This window comes from Sciurus vulgaris (assembly GCF_902686455.1).
Source record: "Sciurus vulgaris genome assembly, chromosome: 14".
NCBI lineage: Eukaryota > Metazoa > Chordata > Mammalia > Rodentia > Sciuridae > Sciurus > Sciurus vulgaris.
In genome coordinates this window covers 14,072,111-14,093,433 of record NC_136475.1, presented here as the reverse complement: position 1 = coordinate 14,093,433, position 21,323 = coordinate 14,072,111, and positions in this window count along the sequence as shown.

Below are 21,323 nucleotides of genomic sequence, written 5' to 3'. Positions count from 1 at the left end.
TCTTACTCACCAGGAAAGACTGGCTCCTATGGCAGAAGAGAACTGGAGAGCCACTTCCTGGACATGGCACACTTGGTCACAGACTGTCACCTGTTCTTCCAAGGTCCCATTCATCTTTTCAAAAGACCACTTCCTTTCTGCTAATTTGGCTACCTCCCCCTCCTTCTCCCTTAGAAAGAGGGTATAGAATCTTCCAGATCTCATTGGGTTCAGGGGTAGTCACTTTTCTTTCATGTCATCCCTTGGTGTACAAAACCAACTTGTACATCTTTTCTCTTATTAATCTGCCTGCTGCCAATTTATTTCATAGTTCAATTAATGAACTCTCAGAGGGCAACAGGAAACTTTTCCCTCCCCTGCAATGCTATAACTAAAAAAAAAAAATTACTTAAAATATTTTTTAAAAGAACATAGCAATAGAGGTCATTAGTATTTATAAGAAACTATATTACTGGGGAAAGAAAATTTGTTTGTTTGTTTGTTTTTCTGTTTTAGCAGAGATTGAACCCAGGGGTGCTTAACCACTGAGCCACATCCCCAGCTCATTTGATATTTTACCTAGAGACAGGGATAGACTGAGTTGTTTAGGGCCTCACTAAGTTGCTGAGGCTGTCCTTGAACTCACAAGGGAAAAGGAACTCTTATAAATGAAATTTCCAGGTTGAGGGGAAATACATTTTCAGAGTAATATATATATATTACATATATGTCATACATAGCACATGTGTGACAAAGGACACACACATATTCTGTTGTCCCTCCCAAATGTTGTTCTAGTTAACATCTTTCACATGCATTTAGCAAAGAATGTCTATTTTTCTCAAATATGGAAAATGCAGGTTATTTTCGTCTTTTACATCTATGACAAATTGTATCTTCCTTTCATTTGCATTTCATTGATATCTGCAGTTTGAAGTTTCTTACATGTATTTTTGTCTAGTGAACTCTTTATGACCTTATTATCACAGTTCTGCTTTTATCATCTGACTCCTTTTTAGGGTTCTGTGCATTGTCTCATTTGGGAAAAAGTATCTTCTATGAAAAAAAAAATTACCTTCATTATTCAGTTATAACTTTGAATCATACTTCTCCTCCAGTTCTTCTATTCTTTCTGTTTCCTTTCTTAGTCACCCTTTTCATATATAAATTGGCTCCTGTTACCTTACCTCCATGCCTCATATAAATTGTTTTCATACAGTTGTTCTTTATGTCAGTATTCTGAGAGAGTTTCTCAAATTTGCCATCCATTGAAGGATACATTTTCTGCAAAATTAATTTTATTTTTTATCCCTCTCTATTCTGTATAGTAGAACACTTTCCTTAATTTTTCCTTAAATATTTTACTGCACTTATATCCATGCTTTCTTATTATTTCATCTTTCATTTCCTGTTGCATAGAGACTATTATTTCAAAATTGCTTTTGCTTCCAGATTCAACCTGTTCCGTGGAGCAGGCCTTCATTTTCGCCTTTAGCTTTCTGTTGTATGCTCTGGTTATACTCTTCTTTAAGACTGCCAAACATCTTTTTTTTTTTTTTAAATCTGATCAATCACCTTCAATTTCTTATTTTCTGATACCACACGTGTAGGATTTTTCAGACATGAACTGGTCACTTTTTTTTAAATTCATTTTTATTGTAAACAAATGGGATACATCTTGTTTCTCTGTTTGTACATGAAGTAGAGGCATACCATTTGTGTAATCATACATTTACCTAGGGTAATAGTTTTTGATTCATTCTGTTATTTTTTTTCTCCCCTCCTCCCTCCCTCTTATCCATCTATAGAGTCCCTCCTTCCTCCATTTTTTCCCCCTTCCCACCCCCTATATGTGTCATCATCTGCTTATTAGTGAGATCATTCGTCCTTTGGTTTTTTGAATTGGCTTACTTATCTCACTTAGCATGATAGTCTCCAACTGCATCCATTTGCCTGAAAATGCCATAATTTTATTATTCTTTATGGCTGAGTAATATTCCATAGTATATATGTACCACAGTTTCTTTATTCATTCATCAATTGAGGGGCATCTCGGTTGATTCCACAGTCTGAATATTGTGAATTGAGCAGCTATGAACATTGATGTGGCTGCATCTCTGTAGTATGCTGATTTTAAGTCCTTTGGGTATAGGCTGAGGAGTGGGATAGCTGGGTCAAATGGTGGTTCCATTCCAAGTTTTCTAAGGAATCTCCACACTGCTTTCCAGAGTGGCTGCACTAATTTGCAACCCCACCAGCAACGTATGAGTGTACCTTTCTCCCCACATCTTCTCCAACACCTATTGTTGCTTTCTTCTTGATAATCGCTATTCTAATTGGGGTGAGATGGAATCTTAGTGTAGTTTTGATTTGCATTTCTCTTATTACTAAAGATGGTGAACATTTTTTCATATGTTTGTTGATTGCTTGTAGATTTTTTTCTGTGAAGTGTCTGTTCATTTCCTTAGCCCATTTGTTGATGGGTTATTTGTATTCTTCATGTAGAGTTTTTTGGAACTCGTCACTTTTTTACACGATTCTCCGATTCTCTAACACTCACTGGATGTTGACCGATTCCCACACTAATTCCCAGAGTTAGCACAAATCCCACCAGCTAAGGGCTCCGTTCCACAAGACCACCCCCACTTCAGGTGACAGTCCTAAGTCCCAGGGGCTGCCAGCACTTCTGAATAACTGGCTACAAATTTGGGGGTCCCCACAACCACCTCCTCGTGGACGTTCATCCTCTCGAACTCAGGAAAGCAATCTACTTACCAGAGTGGTTTTCTATAGAGGATGTAACCCAGGAAGAGGCAAAACAAAAACCCTGCCAAGGTCAAGGGATGAAACGAAGGAACACACTGAGTGTCCACTCCCTCTCTGGGGCCACACCCTCCTGGCCTCAGTGTGGTCACCAATCCAGAATTTCCCTGAACCTCATCCCTGAGGGGTTTCTATGGAGTCTTCATGGTGTAATTATGATTGGTTCTATCATGAAACTCGATCTTCAAGCTCCTTCTGCTCCCCAAATGTAGGAGAGAGAAGCTACAAGTCCAAGCCCCCAGTCATGTCTCCGTCTTTCTGGTGACCAGTCTCCACCCCGAAGCTATGTAGAGGCTCCATCCTGAGTCACCTGATTAGCATCCGAGCTTACTCATCACTCAGGAGATTTCAGAAGTTTTAGGAACTCTGTGCCAGAAACTGGGGACAGAGACCAAGTGAATATAACATATAGGAACAAAAGACAGTCATGTCTATTAATAAATGCATATGACTTATAGCTACAAACACATGACACATACATGCATAGAATTAATAAGTTTATGTATGTAGGCATTTTTTCATCTTATACTATGTCATCCTTATTTTTGAGAAGATATTTATTTTTATTCTCCAAATTTCTAATAATCAGCATGGGTAGACTCTTCCTGGGTATTTCTTGTGATACATTTTTATTCTCTTAAACTTTCTATTTAAGAGTTTCAAATAAATAAAGAACTTATTTATATCTCTCCAAAAGAGATCTTTCCGTTACCAGTAAAGCTCTTCCCCAGCCAGCACCTGGGATAAGGTAACCATGGGAATATGGCCACCTGGAAAGCTTGCCAATGTCAGGGTGAACTAACCGTGCTGAGACTCAGTCACTGAGAGGTGGCAATCTTCCGTTTGGAAGCCCTGACTTAGAAAATAGAAGTCACAGAATCTGGTAACTGGTTAAATAGGAACTATATAAAGAAAGAAGAAATTAAAATTAGCCTCAGGACTTCTAACTATGGCATCTGGGATGGTGACTGATTCTTTTAACCAAAATAGGAGCAGATAAATAAGTGGGAGAAGATGCATTTTGATTTGTTGGTGTAGCAAAGTCTTATTCTGTACACACGGAGTTTGAAGTCTCAGTGGGAGTTGGAAATGTGGGCTTCGAGCCCAGGAGAGAGGGGGAAACTGGGGAAAGAGGACCTGGGTGTTTGATGCAGAAGTGGAAGCCGTGGGGCTGGAGAGAACATGCAAGGGGACGTGACAGAAGCATGGAGGTGAGATCCTAAGAAAGGAAAGGGATTGAGGAGGCTGAGAAGGACAGGCAGAAAGTAACAAGGAAATCAGAAACGGTGTGAGCACTGATAAGGTCATTGGCTGAAGGGTCCAGAATTCAGGCAATTACTGTGTCCCAGGTACGGTGTTACACATCTTGAATTATCTCATATAAACCTCTCAAACTAAGAAGTAGGTGTCCATTATCCCTATTTTGGAAATGCATAAATGGAGATTCAGAGAAGCTAAGGAGCATTCCTATAGTCACAGAGCAAACTAGCAAAGAAGCCATGCCCCATACATTTCTAACTTCAATTTGCAGCCATATATCTTTGCATTTGAGAGGGAAAGACTGTATGCAGTTTCTTGCAAACAGAAGCCCATCCCAGGTTGTGAGCTACTCAGAGGACTTCTCAGGAGCCACATTGAAGAGGGGCAGCAGGGAGTAGAGGGTGGAAATGGGAAAATGAGACCCAGAAGGGGAGTCAGCCAATACATTGTCTAACAACAAGCTTCCTATCACTGTGAGCAAATGAAACAATTCACTAGGAAAATTCTAGAAAATAAATGGCCCGAGAGTCATTCCAACACAGGAGTGAAGGAGCTGGGGTATTTATACACTCGTTCCAACCACTTGTTGACAGAGGGCTGTTTCAGTGGATTTTAGTTCGTAAGACCTCCGCAGACAAAGGCCTGGAGAAAGCGGACGGGCAGAAATCCAGACAGAGCAAGTCAGTGGTGAACACAGCAGGGTCACAATGCATGGTGGGGATATGAGTGGGTATGAGTGGGCCCCTGAATTCATCTGATATGCAGACACCGCAGCGGCCATCAGATCTTTCGGTTGTAGTAACAAAGATGAGAAGAGACCTTTCCAAGCTCTGAACGCTAAATCTCACTGGACAAAAGCAGCCAGAGTTTCTCAAACTTGACTGGACCTGAGGGGTGGGGCTTAAAAATGCTCATTGGACTTCTGCTTCGAAGAAGATGACAAAGAGATATTTTCCCTATTTTTTGCAAAGTACAATTAAAATCCTCTGGATATTATACATAAAACAAACAGGAAGACTCTAAAAAGTGAGGAGGAACTGCAGAAGGGTAAGGGAAAGTAAGACCAGAGGAAAGACATGATGATTAATTCCCTGGATTTTCTTTCTCTCATTTATGCCATGTTTTGAGATGAAGAAATGCAAAATGAAAAGCCAATGGGTTCAAACCTGAGTCCCCAACAGGAGCTTATTCTCTATAACCAAACAAAGGTGAAGCTTCTCAAGATAGAAAGCATTTAGACAATAACTACTCGACCTCAGTGAAACACCACAGAAGAAACTGAATCCCCAATTCCTCCCACACCCACTAAAGCTGAATGGGAAGCCTCAGTTGATTTCCATCCTCCTCAGCTTGTAATGATTGTCCTAAACAATCATTTAGGACAGGGTGGTGTCTGAAGAAATTAGTAAGGAGCAGGGCCTTCAAACTCTGCAGTCTCAGTGGTAACCTTCTAGGGAGTCTGAACTTTAACCTCTACTGGTAATAATGAGGTGTCTCTCCTTTGCTCATAGCATGACACCAGAGAAAGTCTAATGAAGGGCCAAGGTGTGCATAACACCCAGTGGTAAGTAGGTCACCCTATAGCAATGTCAGTGCAGAAACCATAGCGGAAGTCAGATTTTTCACCCTTGCCCAGTAATAAGAAGGAGACTCCCCGCTTAGGTAATCAATGAAGACCAGGTAGGGAACCTGAATTTCTACTTCCACCTGGAAATAAAAATACTTCCCACGCACCCCAACTTTTCCTGGTTGGAGCAGGGTCCAGTGACATTACCTAAAGCAGAAGATTTAAATAAGACCCCAAGTCTCATAGCCTGACATGAACCAAGAAATGAATTTTTTAAAAAGAGGTCAATAGATGCCAATGCTAAAATGACAGAGATACTTGATTTATGAGACAATTATTTCAGAGAAGTCATGTAAAAATGATTTGAAGAGCAATTATAAATACACTGTACACCAGCTAAAAAGTACAGCCATCTCAGCAAGGAAAGAGAAGACATAATGAGTCAAGTGGAAATTTTAGAACTGGAAAAAACCGTAGCAGAAATAAAAACACAGTAAAAGTCTCAACAGCAGAAGAGAAAGGACTAAGGAAAGGATTGGTGAGCTAAAAGACACAACAAGAGGCATCATCCAATCTGAAATGCAGAAAGAAAATAGACTGAAAAAGGAATAGAATTTCAGGACCTTGTGGGAGTATTAAAATATATAGTATTTCTGTCATCAAAGTTATACAAAGAAAGAAGATGCCTCCAAAAAGACCTTGAAATTGTGCTACGAAAATTTCCAAATCTGACAAAATCTGTACACCTACAGATTCAAGAAGCTAAATGAACTCCAAGCAGGATAAACCCAAAATAGTCCATGTGAAGGCAAACCATAATTAAATTCTTGAAAATGAAAGGCAAAGAAAAATCGAAATCGGGAAAGGGGGAATGACACCTCAACAACAGGAGAAACACCATTAAAATGACAGATTTTTCTGTGGAAATAATGGGAATTGGAAGGATGTGGTGCAATGTTTTTCAAACACTGAAAGGAAAGAACTATTAATCCAGAATTCTATGCTCAGAAAAAATATCCCTCAGAATGAAGAAAAAAATCAAAATGGTTTCTGTTTTGTTTTGCTTTTGTTTTTGTTTTTTAAGATGAGGTCTTGTCATGTTATCTAGACTCTTCTCCAACTCAGCTCAAACTACTAGCACAAAGCACCACACCCAACCTCAAACATATTGAAAAAAGGAGAACTAACAGGAGTTATTAGAAGCCTAACTCCCAATAGAGAATGGCTGAAAAAAAAATCACTAAACATAAACAAAAAGATAAAATAAGGGACCTTAGATTATCAGTAAAAACATGGTAAGGCCAAACATGGAAATATCAAACAGACTTCCTTTCCTTTTGTGTGTTTTCTAAATTATTTTTGGAAGTAGAAAAAAAAAATCACGATACTGTCTGGGTTCTAAATGTCTATAGAGGAAATACTTAAATATATTATATTTTAAAAGGAGAAAGTAAAGGAATGTAGAGAGAAACATAATTTCTGTATTTTACATGATCTAGTACAATCTAGTAATCTGTGATAAGGTATGTATGTATAATTTAATACCTAAAGCAATAGCTAAATAAGTTATAGGAAAAGATACACTCAAAAATGTTATACTTATGTTGAAATGTAAATTTAAAAAGAAAAATTCAAGTGGCCCATGAAAAGGCAGAAAAAAGTAAATGGAGAAATAAATAAAGCAGAAAAAAAAAAAAAAAACCCAAGAATTAAATGGCACACTTAAGTCCTAACAAAAATTAAAGTAAATTTAAGTAATGTCAATACAACAATAATCAGAAAAAGAATTATGGAGCCCGTTAAAAATCATGACCCATACTATTAACTTCCTAATGTTTCTGGACAACAACAAATTTAGTGTTTTTAAACAACACAAATGTAATTCCTTATAGTTCTGAAGGCCAGAAGAACAAAATAGATTTCACTGGACTGTTAAATGTGTTGGCAGAGGAGTACTGCCTCAGGAATCCCTTTGAAAGAATCTATTTCCTTTGCTTTTATATCTTTTAAAACTACATTCTTTAAATTCCTTTAAAGGAATTAAGAAAGGACTATTAAGATATTTTACTGTTATTGTGGATTTTTCTGTTTTTTCTTCTTTCAATACATTAAGCCAACAGTCAGTTATTTTCAATTCTCTCCTGATCCCATTACTAGACTTTCTCTTGACTATCAAATCTTCCCCTTCTTATAAAGAGAAAAGAATATATTCAGTGTTTCCCTGGAGGATACAAGGTAATATCTCATCTCAAGATCTTTAATCATATCTGCAAAATCTCTTTTGTCAGATATGTTAGCTTACACAGGACAAAATAATTTGGATATGAACATTTTAGAGCCCATTATTCAGAATACTGTGCCCAACTGTATGCTATCTATAAAGAAATCATTTCAAATATAATGGTATAGGAAATTTGAAAGTAAAAGATGCCAGAAGTTGTATCATGCAAGCACAAATCAAAGGAAAACATGGATTGATATATGACTATCAGATAAACCATAACTCAGGTCAAGAAAACTTGCAAGGGACAGAGAGCGATATTACACAGTGATAAAAAGTCAGCCAAGAAGACACAGCATCCTAAACACATACGCAACTAACAAGAGAAATACAAAACTTGTGAGATACAAATTAAAAGAGTTAAAATGAAGAACAGACAAATCCACACGAACAGTAGAAGATTTCAATATCCCTTTCTCAACAATTGATAGAAAACAAAAGAGAAAATCAACAAGAACACAGAATTCAACCAAAGTACTAAACTCTGGGATATATTTGATAATTATAAAGCATTCCACTGAATAGCAGCAGACAGCACGTTCTTTTCAACTATCCTGGAATAAAAACACACATGTAACATATCTCAGGTGATAAAACAAACTTCAACATATTTAAAGGAACTGAAATCATATATAATGTGTTCTTCAACCACAAGGGACTCAAACTAGAAATCAGTGATTGAAAGACAGCTGGAATATCTTCCAAGTCCTGGAAACTAAACAATATACTTCTAAATAATTCATGGATCAAAGAAAATGTCCTAAGGGAATTTTTAAAAAAAATAGAAGCTAAAAGAAAAATGAAAAATAAAATAAAGCAAAGTTTATAAAAGGAAGCAAAAGCAGTTTTCAGAGGGAAATTTATAATAATATCTGCATACATTAAAAAAATGAAATATTTCAAATCTATAACTTAAGTTCTTACCTTAAGAATCTAAAAGGAGATAAAAAAAAAGCCTAAAGCAAGTAAAAAGAAGAAAATACTAAAGATAAGAAAATAAATCATAAAATAGAAAATAGTAATAACAATAAATGAAACAAAAATCTGGTTCACTGAAAACAGGAATAAAATTGACAAAAATCTGGCAAGACTGAGAAAAAGAAAACACAAACTACCAATGCTAAGAATGAAATGTGAGATCACTACAGAAACTGTGAAGTAAACAGAATAATAATGGAATAGTGAGAATAACTCTATACATGTATATTTGACAACTTAGATAAAATGAACCTATTCCTCAAAAGCCACAAAGTATCATGACCTACCTATAAAAATAGATAAGTGAGTCCTTATTATGGTTCAGACATTAGGTGCCCCAAAAAACTCATGCGTGAGACAATGCAAAAACATTCGTGGGTGAAATGACTGGGTTATGAGAGTCTTAATGAATTCAATGAATTAATCCCCAGATATAAATTGGAGGAGATGGGTCAATGGAGGTGTGCCTTTGGGGTATATATTTTGTGTCAGGTGAGTGTAGTCTCTCTCTCTCTCTCTCTCTCTCTCTCTCTCTCTCCCACACACACACACACACTCCCTCCGCCCCTCCTTCCCTCTCCTTCCTGGTGATGTCTTGAACTGCTTCCTTCTACCATGCTCTTCAGTCTCATCCTGGCCCCTGAGGAATGGAGCCAGCTCTCTCTTCACTGAAACAGTGAGCCACAAAATAAACTTTTTCTCCTTAAAATTATTCTTGTCAGGTCTTTTAACCATAGCTGTGAAAAAAAAAAAAAAATGGAGTAAAACAACCCCATTTATGTACATGAGATAAATAATTTAGAGAGGCCTATAACTTTCAAGAAAATTGAATTTGTTCTTTAAACACCCTAAAAAGACATTTCCAGGCCATGATTATTTCACTGGATAATTTCTCAAATATTTTAAGTTTTAACTAATTCTGTATAATCTGTTCTGAAAAACTGAGTTGGAGGGAAAATATCCCAATTCATATTATGAAGTTAATATTACTCCACTACCAAATCTAGATGAAAAACTAACTACACACCAATATCCCTCAAAACCCTTAATAAAACATTAGCATGCAATTGTGCAATATGTAAAAGAAACTGTGCACCATGATAAAATGCAGTTTATTCCAGGGATACAGGACTGTATTAGTATTTGAAAATCAGTCAATGTAATATACCATGTTAACAGGATCTTTATAAAGTCATATGTTCATATCCACAAATATAGAAAAAGGTATTTGACAATATTCAACATCCACTTATGATAAATTTTTTCAGAACACGAAGAAATAAATGGGAATGACTGCAAGTCAGTAAAAATCATCTCCCCAAAAGATTTCTTTTTTATAATTAACATATTTAAAGAAGAAAGACTAGTTTCCCCAAAGTTTGGGAACAAGGCAAGCATCCTCCCTCTTACTACCGCTATTCAACATAGCAGTGCAGCATGACGTGAAGGAAAAAAAAAAAAAACAGACATACAGAACAGAAAAAAAAGAGGGAAATCTGTCCCTATATGCAGAACATGTTTGCCTATGTAAAATATACCAAGTAATCTACCCCTGAAAAAGTTCTAGAACTAATAAGTGAACAAGCAAGGTTACAAAATGCAAGATAAATGTACTGATTTCTATTAGCAAAAAATACTGAAAACTTAAATTAAAAATGCAAAATTGCTTATGATGAATTAAAAAAGAAATACTTAGGTGTAAATCTAATAAACATGTGTGGATTATGATGTTGAAAACTGAAAGATGCTGAAGAAAATCAAAGCTCTATGTAAGTGATGGGATATACTATGTTCATGGATTGTACCACTCAATGTGATAAATGTATCAATTTTCCCCAAATCAAATACACAGGTAGATTAGTTTATTATAGCTACCGTAACAAGATGCTACAGATTATGTGGTCTAAACAACATTATTTATTTTCTCAGAGTTCCGGAAGCTGTCAGGGTTGGATTCTCCTGAAGCCTCTCTTCTTGGTTTATAGATAGCTGTTCTTTTCCTGAATCTTCACATGGTGTATGCACATTCTGTGTCTCTTCCTCTTATAAGGACAGCAGCTATATTGGATTGGGGTACCAAACTAACCACTTCATTGTAATATTATTACCTCTTTAAAGACCTGTCTCAAAATATGGTTTAATTTTGAGATAATGGGTGTTATGATGTTATGGTTTAGATACAAGGTGTCCCCCAAAAGCTTACGTGTGAGTCAATGCAGGAATGGTGAGAGAGAGGTGATTGGATTATAAGAGATGGTGGGTTGATGATTTTAATGAACGCCTGAGTGGTAACTACAGACAGGTAGGGCATACTGGAGGTGGGTTGTTATGGGGCGCAACTTAAGAACAGACCTATCACCACTGAGAAGTCCAAATTTGAGAGCCTATATTAAGCCAGCTGGCTGACTGTCTCACACAATGCCCCAAAAAATGGCTATTGGGAGAACAGCCCTGACCACAGGGTTGTAGGGGTTCCTATACCAAAAATTACATTAATCATAAGTGTCTGTTGCTATGATTCAAAATTACACATTAACATCATGAGATCATCGACAGAGGGGGAAGTGGGTCAGAATGACCCTTACCTAGGTACAAACTAAAGAATGGTCGCTAACATCCACACAATCACTGTTCACATGGTACATTGTTTAGGAGCAATAGGAATCAAAAGAGAGCAATTCTTTACTACATACGAGTTGCCATTGTATATTATTAAACATGTCACACCAAGTGACTGATGATGGGCACAGAGGCGGGGTGTTCCCATGGGAGAAGCTTATTTACTACATAACATGGAGTCTCAGAGCAAAATGGAGTCTGTTTAGTCATTTCCCTTAGAGTCTGGCCTAGAACGTTCTCATGGAGCCAGATCTGTCAGCCCATGACAGGGGTGTGCCCTTGAGGATTATACACCTTGTTCCTGGTCTTCAAGCTCCCACAGCTTCCCAGTTCAGCTGTCATGAGCTGAACATCTTCCTCCACGACATCCTTCCACCATGATGTTCTGCCTCACTACTAACCCAGAGCAATGGAGTCAGCTGACCATCAACTGAATCTCTAAAACTATGAGCCCCAAATATTTTTTTCTCCTCTAAGTAATTCTGGTCAGGTATGTTGTTCACTACAACAAAATTCTGATTAATACGTGAGGGACCACGGATTTAAATTGAGACATAAAATCATAAAATTTTTAGAAAATGTGTAAGAGTAAATGCATGAATTCTGGGCCAGGCAAAGTGTTCTTAGATACAACCATAAAAGCACAATATAGAAAGAAAAAAAATGGTAACTTGAACTTCATTGAAATTTAAAAGTTTTATTTTGTGAAAGAGTTCTTAAGGGGACAAAAGTATACCAGATACAGAATAAGAAAAGTAGTTGTAAAAAATATACCTGACAGAGGATTAGTATCTAGAACATATTTTTTAAAACTTAAAACTTAAAGAAAAAAATCCAATTAGAACATGGATAAAAGATATGCAAATACATTATTACCCCAAGGAAGAGTTCTAGATGGCAAATACGTATAATAAAAAGATTCTTCACCATCATTAAACCATTAGGGAAATGTAAATTAAAATCAGGGATATTACCGCACAATTATCAAAATTGCTAAAACTAAAAATAGTGACAACATTATAAGACTAATGAAAATGTATAACAACTAGATCATAGGCACATTGTTTCTAGAAACTCTGGAAAAGTTTTCCTGCTTCTTTAATAATTAAACATGCATATACCATTTTGCAATTACACCTCTAGGCATTTTTTCCCCCAGAGAAATTAACACATGCTCATAGAAAAATCTGTACAATAGCAGCAGCTATACTCAGTATAATCAAAAACTAGAAACAACCTAAATGTTCTCCAATGGCTGAATGGTTAAACAGACTGTGGTACATCCATAACAGAGAATACTACTCAGCAGTTAAAAGTAATGAACTTGTATATACTACTTCCCTCTTATCCATAGGGGATATGCTCCAAAACCTCCAGTAGATGCCTGAAACCCTGAATAGCACCAAAGCCTTTGTGTACTGGTTTTCTTTCTACACATACCTACCTATAGTGAAGTTTACCTTTTATAAATTAGAGTCTATAAAAGATTGCCAACAATAACTAATAACAAAACAGGACAATAATAGACAATTATAACAATGTACTGTAAAGTTATGTAGTTAAAAGTGAATGTTTCTCTCTCTCAAAATACCTTGTTTATTTCTGGAATTTTCCAATTCAGACTTCCAACCTTAACTGACCATGGGCAATAGAAACCACAGGAAGTGAGAGATGGAGAGGAACAGTAGTGCTTGGAACTACCTGGATGGAACTCCAGAGGATGCGACTGAGTCACGCCGGTGGGTCTCAGAGGGTGACGTGGTAGACCCCTCCCCTTCCATAGTATTCTGTATAGAACAATCTATCTAGAAATGGAGGAGCAGTTAGTGGTCACCTGGAGTTAAGGTGTGGGTAAGAAGGAATTGGAAATAGGTGTATCTCTGAAAGAGCAGCTTGAGGCATCTTCGCAGTGATGGTAGATAGGCTCTGATCTTTGTGTGTTGATGTCAATATCTTGGATGTGATAATGTACTACAGTTTTGCTAAACGTGAGCAAAGGGGGCTGGTCTTGGTAAAGAGTACACATAATCTGTTGCTATTGGTTGCGACTACCTGTTAGTCTACAAGGACCTCAAAAATGAATGTGTCATTTAAAAATACTGATGGGACCCAGCCACTTGATCCACATCTGAAAGTCAATCTGCTCAGAGGGAGCAAAAAGCTCAAGAGATGGAATTTTTCACTAAAAATTCTGATTATCTTCTCTTTCTTTTCTCTGTCTTTTCTACCTTTGTCTACATTCACTGGGTCTCGTCAACTGGCTAGACCTCTAATGTGAGTCCTTTAAAACTAAAAAAAATCATAACTTTGGCCACAGATTCAGCTACATCCTCCAAGATGGTACTCACTTTCATCATTCGGACTACCAAGTAGCAATGCTTCACTTGTTTCTCATCAAGAGGAACAAGGTCTAGGAGAGATGGAGTTGAGGCAGATGAGTTGTGTCTTTTAGAGTCTCAACATTCATCCACCTTGAAGATAACTGAGTGAAGACAAATGAGTGGGAATCATTCTCAAGATCTGAGAAGAGTCTGGGGTGGATTTTACCCAACTTTCAAGTTCACCCATTAGCTTGCCTTAGCTTCATGAGTGCCACTAGAAGACATGAGATTCCCAGATCTGCAGCAAAGGACAGCGTATTGCAATCTTGGCGGTATCCAGAGTATGAACATTTCACAGATCCTGGAGTCCTAATCCCCAGACACGACGTAAAGAGGATCAGGTGGTGCATCAGGTGGTGCATGTGTGCACTGTGGACTATGTTACAAGAGAGGGACTCTCTGTTGGCTTTCTGTCCACCGTAACAAATACCTGAGATAAATACAAGGTTCACCTTGGAGGTCCGGAAGGTTAGAGCCCATGATGGACTGGCCCCGTTGCTCTGAGCCTGTGGTAAAGCGGTGTCTGCTGGCACAAGTGCAGGACAGAACATCACTACTGACCTCAGGGTTGAGAAGCAGGAGAGCAATAGGAAGGGGTCCCAGTCTCTCTATCCCACAGGGACACACTCAAAATGATCTGAGGACTTGCCCCGAGGCCCCAACTCTTGACGATCCCACCACCTCTCAATCTCACCACTCCGGAGCCAAAGGCTTACTATAGGTGCCTTTGCAGAATATTGAAAATCCCAACTACAGCAAACCCTAGTTTAAGGAATTTGCGTCTTACAGTGGACACCGGGCCTGCCTGCTCTTCTCTACAGAGAGGTGTACTTTATCTTCATGACCTTACCAGCAAACCTGCAGTATGTCAAACTAACTCGTTGACTGATTTCTATCCATCATCCTTGAAAAGCTAGTCCAGAATGTAAGCTTCCATTCACAAGATGCACAGAGGCAGAGGAGGCCTGAGCGAACTGGCTCCTAACCCTGACATTCTAGAGACGGAGACTTTGAATCATAATAGTTTTCCATGTGCCCTAAAGCATTTTTCAAATTATTTGCCTTTTAACTTCAAATTAATGAAACCACTCTGAAAGCAGTATGGAGATCCCTCAAAAAGTAGGAATGAAACCACCATACAACCCAGTTATTGCTCTCCTCGATATTTATCCAAAATATCTAATCGGCATTCTATAGTGATACAGTCACTTAGATGTTCACAGCAGCATGATTCACAATAGCCAAAATACTGGATCAACCCAGATGCCTGTTGATAGGTGAATGGATGAAGAAAATGTGGTACATATAACACAACAGAATATTACTCAGCCATAAAGAAGAATGAAATAATGGCATTTGCCAGTAAATGGATGGAACTGGAGACTATTGTGCTAAGTGAAATAAGCCAGACTCAGAAAGTCAAGAGTTGAATGTTTTCTTTCTTGAACGGAAGCTAGGGGAAAGAAGGGGAAAGAAGGCAGAGGGGGAGGGGATTAGATGTCATAAAGATACAGGGAAGACCAGTGGAGTAGAATAAGAATGAACGTGACAGAGGAAGGCAGGCAAAGGGGAAGAAATGGAATGAATTCAACAAAATTTAACAAAATCATGGTAGGTAGACCCATACATAAAGACACCAAGGGGAATTTCACCTTTATGTATATGTAGAAGCAAGGAAGTTTAGAGAGGAGGGAGAATAGGAGGGGGGAGGAAGGGAGGGGGTATTGGGGATTGAAATCAAATTTCTTGCTCATATAATTTTGTCAAAATGAACACAAACACCAGGTAATTATAGTGCTTTCATAAAAATAAGTATAATGCTCTCATAAAAATTAATAAAATAAAATAAAACCACCAGCTTAAAAAAATTATTTACCATTTAGGGGTGAAAGGTGGTTTTATTAAAAAAAAAAAAAAAAAAAAAAAAAAAAACCAGCTCAGGAGTGATCACTAGTTTTGATGTCTATTGACTCGTTTCAATAAATAAAAAATTTCCTAGCATAAGTAGCTGAGTGTTGGGGTCGTTCATTAGCCCACGGTGATCCAGTGCATTCTTTTCCTTTTCTTTAGTAAAATCTTATTCGAATATAGAATGCAGTGTGGCTAATTAGAAGCTCTCTCCTTTTTTCCTGTGACTTTTTTTATTTTTATTTTTAATGGCGCATTATAATTACAGGTAACAGTGGGATCCGCGATGCCACTTTCGTAGCATAACATCATTTGGTTGCTCTCATTCCCCTTCTCTCCCCTCTGGTCTGTTTAGTTTTTGAAAATACATGAAATAGAAACTTAATAGTGTTTTCAAGGGAAAAAAGTCCTGAGCATCACCCTTCCTGTTATCTATCGATGCTCTCAAACCACACGCAGCTTAGTGACGTCAAGCAGTGACTTATGATCATCTCCAGGGATCTTGGTTCCGAGAGCTGGCATCGCCCAAGGTCGCTCGCGTGGTAGAAAGGACTGAGTTTTCCGGATGCTCCTTCGCTCCCAGCTGCAATGCTGGAAAACTGGAGCCTGGCCAGCTCTGTGTGACTCTCTCCATGTGACCCGTGGACTATGCGGCTTTGTCACATGACGGCAACTTCATTGTGGTCAAACTGCCTTGAAAAGTCACAGAGCATCGTTACGGATCTTCAAAATGGGTGACAGAGAGCAGCTCCGGTGTTGGTGGGGTGGGACCCCTCGGGGACAGGAGTAGCAGAAGATGTGGCTCATGGAGGGGCTTCGAGTTTTAATCCTCCTCCTTCATGACGGAGCACACGGCTGTGTGTCCGTGCACACACGTACACAACTCGTTCACATTCAGGAAGGGATGGGAGCCGATCTGGAATCAGAAGCCAAGTGTGGATCCTAAATTTTGACATGTAATGACTGTGTCATCTCAAGCAAGGAATTTTGTTCTAGGAACCTAGCTTTCCTTGTTAAAGTAGAAAGAAGATCCCTCACACACACACAGGTGCACAGCGAACAGAGCTGAAGACCGTGTCAGAGTACTTTGAAAACCTAGCAAAATCACCCTGAGTTCACGTGAACCTGATCGCACAGACTTACAGACCTTCCTAACGTTCTACCTTTCACCAATATGATCATGAGTGACTGTCTTCACCGTTTTCAGAGACTGGCTTAAATCCTAATTGCTTTGGGGCTAACTGTTAACAAAAAATGTGATGCTTTGCTGTCTTGTTTATTGTTATTGTCTTAACGTGATCCCTGCCCTATGTATGTCTTGTTCGGTCACCTGCCATCTGCCACTGTGGACCTCTGGACTCTTCTGATGCTGAATATCCTTAACTGTCCCCACCTCCACCAACCCCATAGAGAACAAGGACTTTGGGTTACTTCTCCCAACTTTGCCTTTTGTCAGCTGGAAGCAGTTGGGAGATGTTGGAGATGTTGTCCCCTATTTTTCCATAGAAATAGAACTTCAAAATGGACAGTGGGGAAATTTAACAGTGGTCCACTTTATGCTTTGAATGCAGCCCTTGCTGCTCGGCCACAGAACTTATTTTTTGAATGGACACGTTTCTTTCTCTTCCTCTCTCCAGGCTCCTCCTAATCTCTCCCCATCCCTCATCTCAGGGGAAACAGGATCACCTTTCTTCCCCATCCTAGGCAGAGTTATCTGCCCTGAGCACACACCCACCACAGGAATGAAGTCATCCAGATTTGGGGGATGGCACCAGAAGATCTCAGAAATGACTATTTCTCAAATTAAGCAGTGAATTACAATTCCAACAGAGAACATGGGGAATGGAGCCTTTGAGTCACCTCTTTAAAAGCCCCCAGTTCCTGCTGATGGGCAGAATCACAGCCTCTGAGACAGGAGTCCCCTGTTTCTCCTTTGCTAGCAAAACAATAAACATTCTTTTTCCTTTTCCTCAAAATAGAAAGAAAGAAAGAAAGAAAGAAAGAAAGAAAGAAAGAAAGAAAGAAAGAAAGAAAGAAAGAAAGAAAGAAAGAAAGGAAGGAGGGAGGAAGGGAAGGAAGGAAGGAAAGAAACCCTAGCAAAACTATACCAGGACTTCATGCAGACCAAAGTCTCCTTTCAGCTTGCATGGTTTTGGGTTTTATTTGTTTGGGGTACTGGAAATGGAACCCAGGGGCACTTAACCATGAGCACATCCCAGGCCCTTTTTATTTTGTATTTTGAGACAGGGTCTCACTAAGTAGTTTAGGGCCTTGCTAAGTTGCTGTGGCTGGCCTTGAACTTGTGATCCTCCTGCCTCAGCCTCCTGAGCCTTTGAAATTACAGGCATGTGTCACCAAGCCCAGCTCAGCTTGCATAGTTCTGCAATTTCAACATTTGTTCTACAAACTGGAATGAGCTTTCCTACTAAATCCCCCAAATGGAGTTCAGAAAGTATGCAGACATGAACCTTGGCTGTACTTGAGAATCTTGATTCTCTCCCAGACTTGACATACCTGAACAGAAGCAGGATGTGTGGGTGATGTCAAGTCCCTCTGCACCCAGGGTGTTAGGGTGGGTGGTGAGATATGGGGGCGGCTGGCCAGCTCTGAAGTTGTACTATTACATTACAGTCTGTCCAAAGGGGATCAACTCTTGTTTTTCCAGCAAATATCAATCCCAAAAACTACATATTTAAAAAACACACACACGCATTCAGAAATAGATGTCCCAGAGAACATCATAAATTATGGCAGCCAAATAGTCCATCAGTGATTCATGCTGGAACCTTAAACCAAGAAGGAGAAAAACACAAAATCAAAATCTTGTTTTTACCACCTTTTGATTTACCTTTCTTACCCACATCAGGGGAAGCTAGAAGACACCTTTGTTTTATCACATAATACCTTGTTCAGCTTTATATGTGCAAGAGCTTCATGAAGCTGCTCAGGATTAAAAAAAAGAACCTACTGCGGAAACAAAAGTTAGATAATCGTTCTTTGAGGCCAGACAGCTGGATGTGTCACACGGCAAGGGAATTGTATGTAAAATAAAATAGAGAGAAACAAATATATTTTCACCTTGGTTTCCATTATAATTTCTAATTTGAATACTCATGGGACATTGGTCTGAAATGCAATACAAATCACCGTTCAGAATCTTTCCAACTATTCTAAGGAACGCTCTGCCTTTATTGGCACATGTTCTGTGTGCAGGCAATTCCCTAGTCCACCTCTCCTAGAATAGCTAGTCAAATAAGCAATCCGGGAGATTTTGACACACTCACTGAAGGTAGCATACATTACCGTGGATCACTCAGTGAATTTCTGTTTGTTCAGAAGGTCTTACGTGCTCTATCGATCTTCTTCCTTCAGGTACGAAGTGGCCACACAGTTGTTCTGGATATTCACAAGGGTGCGAAAGTCAAGTCAGCCATGTGGAGTCTACTTCAGACTAAACTGAACATGGCTTAAATTTATCGAAAGATGAACATGACTGTTACAATGTGGATATGAGGTATCCCCCAAAGCTCCCATGTGAGACAGTGCAAGAAGGTTCCAAGGAGAAACGAGGGGGTTGCGAGAGTCTTAACCCAATTAATCTCCCGATGGGGTTAACTGAGTGGTACCTGGAGGTGGGTAGGGTGTGGCTGGAGGAGGTGGGCATTCTTTTCTGATGCCTTTAACTCTCTCAGGGTAGCAGGAAGCAAGCTCGTGGGCTGGAAGTGAGGACGGACAAGCAGGAAGTATCAACTACAGAGACAGCCCTTCCAGGTAGCATGGTGAGAAAAACCAGAAGCAACTTTTTAAATGTAAGTGACACTTCTTGAGGATTGTCATGAGGCTGAGTTTCCTAGCTTCTCTCCAGCAGATGGTAAAAAGCACTAATAATACATTGGTTGGCTGGGAAACTGAAGAGTAAATATAATGGAAAGGTAAAAATCCCAGCCTCTAAGTTTAATCCTGTAGTTTTCAGGCAATGGGGTCCCACCATCCCTTCCTTAAGCCAAACTTGCTATAACAGGATTCACGTCTTCATTACTAAGACACAGGGTGCAGGCTACCAAGAATCCCCTCTATCGCCAATCTGACACAGAACGATAAATGAGATCAACCATTCAATATAAGCAAAGCCACAATTTTCTCATACTTAATAACAATGATAAGATTTTTATAGCATATTAGTTTGAACCAAATTTGCTAATCTGATGCAACAGAAAGGAACTATGTAAAAGATGAATATAATGGACTAGTGTCTACAATGTAATTGCAGACTAGTATTTTCACATCATATCAGTGATGATCGTAAACGCTGTTTCAACAGGTTATTACGAGTATTTTGTTTTCCTAAACTGAAGAGAAAGTCATTCCAAAAAAGACAAGGATTTTGCAATTCTTTCCAACTGTGGAGCACAGGCTATTTGAGGCTCCTTCCTGTTCTCCAGCAGCCAGCAATGAGTGCAGCCTACGGCATCTTCTACTTCAGACTGGGGGCCTGAGGGCTTGGTGTCCAGGATTATCATGCAATATTTTTCTTCTCTCAAAAGAACTATTTAAAAGAGAGAGCGAGAGCTTATTTGTCCAAGTAGAGGTGAAAACTGTATTTGAGGATTTTATGGACTTATTCTGTGTTCGAAGGGCTCAGGTTTAAACTTCCCAGCACAGCCAGTGAGGGAGCTCATGTGCTGGGCGTGGCTTACTGCTCCAGGCTGCTATCTGGTCCTCCTTCTCCCACTCTACCCATCTGCCCATTTTCCTGAGATTTTGCCATCCTCTTTAAGGCTGGTAGAGTCTCCTCAAATGCCCAAGTTCATCCCTCTAAAGATCTGGCTCCTGTGGACCTCACTGACCTCATGCCCATTCCACCTGCCTGTGCTATCAGCTGAAGTTCCCCTCCATAGAATCTCCACATGACTGTGACCCCATGGTCACCCCTACTGTCCTGTATAACAATTACAGACTTGCATGACTTTCTCTCCTTCTAGATCACAAGCTACTCGTAGACAGGGACTCTGCCTGCGATAGTCAGCTTTCTGTCACTATAACAAAACACCTGAGATAATTAACATAAAAAGAGAAAGGGTTTAGTTTGGCTTATAGTTTTAGAGATTCTCGTCCATGAAGGAGCAGATCCATTTGCTTTTGGTCTTCGGTAAGTGTGTCTAGGTGATGACTAGGAGTGTATGGTGGGGAAAACTGTTCATCTCATGCCAAGAAGCATGAGGAAGGGGTCTTTGAGTGCACATCTGTAGTGGCTTAAAGACCTCTCATGAGGCCCCTCCTACTAGGTTCCTTCATCTCCTAGTAGTTCTGCCCTGGGGACCAAGCTTTCAGCAATGGGCCCTAAACGGACATTCAGCTTCCAAACTGTAGCCTTTCATTCCTGAATCCATTCTTTAGTTTCTAGCACAATAAATGTGTCCCAAATAAATACATGAATGGCAGGGTCACTAGAACCAAACCATACCAATGGAGAAATTCCTTTCACTGGTAAGAAGGCATTCTTGAGCCGTGCATGCTAACCTAGAAT